The sequence below is a fragment of the Mus pahari genome, chromosome 16, assembly GCF_900095145.1.
Source record: "Mus pahari chromosome 16, PAHARI_EIJ_v1.1, whole genome shotgun sequence".
NCBI classification, from domain to species: domain Eukaryota; kingdom Metazoa; phylum Chordata; class Mammalia; order Rodentia; family Muridae; genus Mus; species Mus pahari.
In genome coordinates this window covers 20,886,366-20,892,784 of record NC_034605.1, presented here as the reverse complement: position 1 = coordinate 20,892,784, position 6,419 = coordinate 20,886,366, and the positions used below count along the sequence as shown (strand labels likewise).

The window sequence follows — 6,419 nt, the reverse complement described above, 5'->3', positions numbered from 1 at the left end:
GAGGAAGGTGCCCAAAATTCTGGAGCCCGAAATAGAGTCTGTCCCAGAATTTAGGTTGCTTCTTTCTGTCCTGAAGCTGTGTAGCTTCTGTGGTCCACACTCTTGCCAGTGCAGACTGGAGCCTAGAAGCTGTGTCCCTTCTCCAGTCTGCCCTCTAACCGGCAGTGGACTGGAGTAAAGAAGGTTCTCCTTCTGGCTCAGGCCAGGAGACTGCTCCTAGGCAGACACCCCTCCTCATGTGGTAAAGGTGCGGGATGCCGGTTCAGGCCCAGAAACTGCTCCTGGGCGTACACCCCTCCTCAGGTGGGAAAGGCACTGGATGACCGGAACCAGACCCGGGATCCTTCCCAGAAGCTGTGACAGTCCGCCCTCTCCCCGGCAGTGCACTGGAGTAAAGATGGCTCACCTTCCAGTTCAGGCCTAAAGACTGCTCCCGTGCAACCACCCCTCCTCGGGTGGGGAAAGGTGCAGGATGACCGGAACCAGACCCGGGATCCTTCCCAGAAGCTGTGACACTTCTCCAGTCCGCACTCTCCCCAGCAGTGCACAGGAACAAAGATCAGGATAAGGAGTCTTAACTGACTATCTCTTGTTATCAAAGGAGGATTCTAATAGTTGGACTGGATTGCATTCAACTGAGTTGTTCACCAAAGGAGTCATGCAAAAATCCCCAAACTATCCAGTCTCCTGCTAATACAATGTTTTCTTCTCCTTAAATTGACATTGGGGTCCCGTTGCCAATGATAACACCTACACAACTCCTTGAACATGGCATCTGTCTTAGGGTTTCCATTGCTGTGAAAAGACACTGTGACCAAGGCAACTCTTACAAAGGACAACTTTTAATTGTGATTAGCTTACAGATTCAGAGGTTCACTCCATTATAATCAAGGCAGAAAGCATGGTAGCATCAGGCAGACATGGTGCTGGAGGATCTGAAAAGTTCTACATATTATTCTGAAGGCAAACAGGAGAAGTCTGACTATCTTCCAGGCAGCTAATAGGAGGGTCTCAAAGCCTACCTCCCACAAGTTCATACCTATTTCAACAAGGCCACACGTCCTAATAATACCACTCCCTGAGTCAAACCACAGTGTCCATTTGATGCCTACATGGAGTCTTCAACTGTACATGGTCTAGTGTATTTAGTTTAGGAAGGTGTTTTGCTGCCTACCAAAAGTGTATCATAAATGCCAACCCAGTCACAAAACCTTTTTACCTACAATCTGTTCTACCTACAAAATGTGCTAGGGCAATGGTTACATAGAAGTTGTAGGAATAACCAATCAATGTCTGATTTGACTTAAGGCCCACTCCATGAATAGAAAACCATATTTGCTACTGCTTGGGTGACCAAGGACTTGAGGTTAGATAACCTAGAGGTCTAAGGTAACCACTAAACACTAATAGTTTTAAAAAAAGTATAAATGAAATAACTCCAAATGATATTCTGCTATATTCATAGATCAGTGCCTTATCCAATCACCAACAAAGAAGTTTCTTCCTGCAACAGACAGGAACAGATACAGAGACACCTAGCCAGACATTACATGGAGAGAGAGAGTCTAAGTGGGATGTGTCCACTAAATCTCTCCCCTCAGAGGTCAAGGAACCCTGTGAAAGAGGAGCTGGTAAAATTGTAATAGCCAGAGGGTATGGAGGACACCAGAAATACAAGACCCTCTGCACAGAGGGATTCACAGAGACTGAAGCAACAAGCACAGGGTCTACGTGGCACTGTACTAGGTCCTCTGTGAATATAGTATGGCTATTTTAGCTTAGTATTTTTATGGAACTACTGAGTGTTGAATCAGTAGGTATTTGATTCCTGTGTCTACCATAGTCATTCTTTTACTTGTGTTGCTTTGCCTTTTCCAGCTTTGATATTATGGTTTTTGCTTAATCTTATATTTTATTTTTGTCATGTTTGGTTGTGATATCTTAGAAGCCTGTTCTTTTCTAATGAGAAATAGAAATGAAGTGGATCAGGAGGGGAGAGGAGAGGGGAGGAACTGGGAGGAATAGAGGGAGGAGAAACTGTAATCAGGATACTCTGTATGAGAAAATAATCTATTTTTAATAAAAGGAAAAAAAAACCTGGTATGTCCACATAAACAAAATCAACATGCAGTATCTGAAGAACTGACTTCCAGCACTCCACACCTGCTCTGAAATGAGTCAGCATGGGCAGCCACAAAAACAACCAAACTTCTAGTCAACAAGAGGCAAGAGGAGGCTAGAATCTCATGTCAGACACACACCCACTGAAAAAAGTCAGATGCCTGGGTAATATTGGAAAAACACAAACAGAATGAAAGGCCAGGACAATGAAAGGTCATACTAGTCCTATTGGAATGTTCTGCAAGGAGAATTACTTAGATGAATCCAAGGGTACAGAATTTAAAAGAACAGTCATAAATATAATCAAGTAATTTGAGGAATTTAAAGGGGACATGAAAATTTCCGTGAGCTTCAGGTGGAGAGAAACAAATGCCCTTTTATGGTTCAAGAAAACACACATATAGCCGAGCTAAATGAAGACAATTCAGAATTTGAAACCTGGACTCAATAAAGAGAAATACTAAAGAAAAATCAAGGTGACGTGAATTGGAATTGAAAACCTCAACAACCTCTTTAGAAAACTCAGCAGAAGCCTTAGCTATAGGATGGATTAATAGGGCATAGACCATCAGGACTTTAAGATGAAGTACAGGGATTGTGTCACTCAATCAAAGAATGTGTTATTTAAAAACACATGAGAGGCACATGCACAATCTTTGGGATACTATTAAAAACTTAGGAGTTATGGTAAGAAGAAGAATCCCAAGTCAGTGGCAGATCCTCAAAAGGATCATAGAAAAAAAAGTCTCCAAATTAAAGAAAGACATACCCATAGAGAAACAAGAAGCACACAACACCAAATAGATAAGGCCAGAAAAGAAACTTCCCATGGCACATTAAAAATTGAGACACTAAATATACAGAATAAAGGGAGGATGTTGAAAGCTGCAAGAGAAATATAACAGGGTACATGTGAAGGAAAACATTAGTATAACAGATGATTTCTCAGTAGAAATATTAAAAGCCAGAAGAACATGGAGCAGTGGACTCCAAATTCTAAAAGACTGTGAATGTCACCTGAGACTATGTTGTCCAGCAAAACTGTTTGCAAAAGCTGAAAGAGAAAGAAAAAAAACTTTCTTTGATAGAAAGAGTGTAAAAGAATTCATGTTCACAAAACCTGTCCTGCAGAGAGTACTGGAAGCAATCCATCATACTGAAGACAGGAATAAACATACTCAGGAGACCTCAGAAAGAGAAGTTATGATTACTGAGATACAAAATGTTCCAAAAACAAGTAGTATGATGTGACAGGTGTGGTACCCTCTCAGAGGAGAAGAGGATGGGGGATGGGGGAGGGCCTCTGTGAGGGGCTACTGGGAGGGCAATATTTGGGACATAAGTAAATAAAATATAAATTTAAAAAATTTAAGAAAAAGAAGACAAACCAACCCACACCTTTTAAAATAATAATTGATTTGCATCCCAAATGATGGCCTCTCTCCAGGTCCCCCCTCATAGATTCCCTCCTGCCATACCACCTCCCCTGGGTATCTACCCACCTTGGCACATCAAGTCTTTGCAGGATTAGACACATCCTCTCCTAGGACAAGCCAACCCTCTGCCTCATATGTGCCAGGGCCCTCAGTCCAGCTTATGTGTGCTCCTTTGTTGGGGGCTCAGTCTCTGAGAGAGCACCCAGGGTTACAGATTAGTTGACATTGTTGGTCTTTCTGTGGGCTTCCTATCCTCTTCAAGGTCTTCAATTATTCCCCCAACTCTTCCATACAGGTTCTTGACTTCCATCCAATGTTTGGCTGGGGTTATGTGCATTTGTTATAGTCAGCTGCAGGATAGAGCCTCTCTGAGGACAGTTGTGCTAGCCTGTAAGTCTGTAAGCATAACAGAGTGTCCTTAGTAGGTTCAGGGACTGGTGCTTGCCCATAGGATGGGTCTCAAATTGGGTTGGTTATTGGTTGACCATTTGCTCAGTCTCTGCTCCATCTTTGCCTGGCTACAAAGATAGGCTCTTCTGCTTTCATGTCTCCACTGTTAGGCATCTCTGCTAAGGTCACCCACATTGACTCCTGCAAGTCTCCCACATCTGAGGTCTCTGGGGCTTTCTAGAGATCCTCCCCAACTCCCTATCTCTGGCAGCTGCAGATTTCCATACATTCTCCCAGCCTTCTGGTTTCTCTTGTCTATTCCCACACCTGATCCTGCCTCTCTATGCCCCTCCACCTCCCTTCTCCCATGCAGGTTCCTTCCTCAGTCTGCCTCCTATGACTATTTTGTTCCCCCTTCTAAGTGGGATTCAAGCATCCTCATTTGGGCCTTCCTTCTTGTTTAACTTCTTTAAGTCTGCCAACACACAGCATTCAATAATAGCTTTAAACATTAATGACCTCAACTTTCTAATCAAAGGACATACATTAGTTGAATGTAGTAAGAAACAAAAACCCACCCTTCTATTGTCTACTTTGAAGGATAAATACAACTTTAGCCTGAAACAATGGAAAATACATTTCAAGCAAATGGGTCCAGTAACACAGCAGTTGTCTGATTTATGACAAAATAGACTTGAAACTAGATCAGAAGAGAGAATGAAAGGATATTTCATTTTGATTAAAGTAATAATTAACCAAGAAGATATTTAAATCCCAAATAGGTATGCATCACACTCTGGAGCACCCAACTCCATAAAACGAGAGTACTATTGGACTCCAGGACAAGATACCCCACTCAGTAAAATAGAGTAGTAATAGGTGGTTTCAGTACCCAATTTTCTCCAATAAAAACAGGTGGGAGGGAGGGAGGGAGGGAGAGAGAGAGAGAGAGAGAGAGAGAGAGAGAGAGAGAGAGAGAGAGAGGGGGAGAGAGAGAGAGAGAGAGAGAGAGAGAGAGAGAGAGAGAGAGAGAGAGAGAGAGAGAGAGAGAGAGAGAGAGAGAGAAAGAGAAGGGGAGAGAGAAGGGGAGAGGAGAGAGGGAAAAGGGGAGGAGGGGAGAGGGGAGAGGAAAGAGGGGGAGAGAAAGAGAGATCAGAATTAAACAATACACATTCTACTTAGCAGTCCATGGGAATTTCTCTGAAATAGACCACATATCAAGACACAAAACAAATCTCAGCAAAATATAGAAAATATAAACAATTCCATGTATGCCATTTGATCACAAGGTCACAAAACTTAAAATCAGCAGCAAATAAATTTCCAATGGTTACATGAACTCTTGGAAATTAAATAACATATTACTGAATAATGAATGGATCAAGGAAAAAGCAGTTAAGTGAAAATGAAACTCACACACACACACACACACACACACACACACACACCGAAATACTTTGAAAAAGTATGAGGAAATTTTTGATTTAAACATCTGCATTAAAATATCAGAAAGAGCACCAAATAAATGATTTAATAGTACAATTTAAAATTTGGAAAAATCAAGAATAAACCAAACCCAAATCCAGAATGGGAAGAAATGTTAAAAGCCAGANAAGAAATTAATGAAACAGAAATAAAGATAACAATATTAATAACAATATAATTGCTGATTCTTTGAAGAGACAAGCAAGCTCAACAAACCTTTGCCCCATTAATCTAAAGAAAGTATGAGGGGTCCTGCGTTAGCAGAATCAGAGATGAACATGAAATTTTTACAGTAGACATCAAAGAACTTCAGAACTTAGAAATCTATACTCCATTAGTTTGGAAAACTGATCTATCTGAACCAATTAAGTTAAATCAAGAACAGATCAAGAACNTCACCAACCTGTAACCAATAAAGAGAATAAAATACTAGTAAACAGCCTCCCAACTAGAAACGTCCAGGTCCATGGAATCATAACAACATTCTATCAGACTTTCAAGTTGTAACCAATACTTTTNAAATTATTAAAAAATTAGAAGTAGAAAGACCACTTTCAGACACCTCCTATGAAGGCACAATTACTCNAAAACAGAAAAGAAAACTACAGGTTAAGATCTATAAAGAATATAGATGCANAAGTTCTCAGTAAAAGAACAGTAAGTCAAAGAAGGGAATAATACAGCAAAAAGAACATCACCACATCCAAACTGGCTTTATTCCAGACATGCAGGGATATTTCAAAATACATAAGTCATTATATACATCATACAAATGGAATTNATATCAAATAAATGGAATTAAAGGCAAAATTCTTATGAACATCTCAGTATATGCAAAAAGGCCTATGACAAAATTCAACANGTCTTCAAGATAAAAGTCTTAGAGAAAGTAGGTATATAAGGAACAGAGCTCAACAAAATAAAGGTTATACATGACAAACCCACAATCAACATCATCCTCGATGGCAAAATATTGGAAGCAATCTC

At 40.7% G+C, this 6,419-nt stretch overlaps 1 protein-coding gene across 2 annotated transcripts in view; it reads left to right on the top strand.

Moving 5' to 3' along the window:
• The window catches only part of Sugct (succinyl-CoA:glutarate-CoA transferase), a 728,955-nt gene that overhangs the window by 240,092 nt on the left and 482,444 nt on the right, over nt 1-6,419 (top strand). The window lies entirely within an intron of this gene.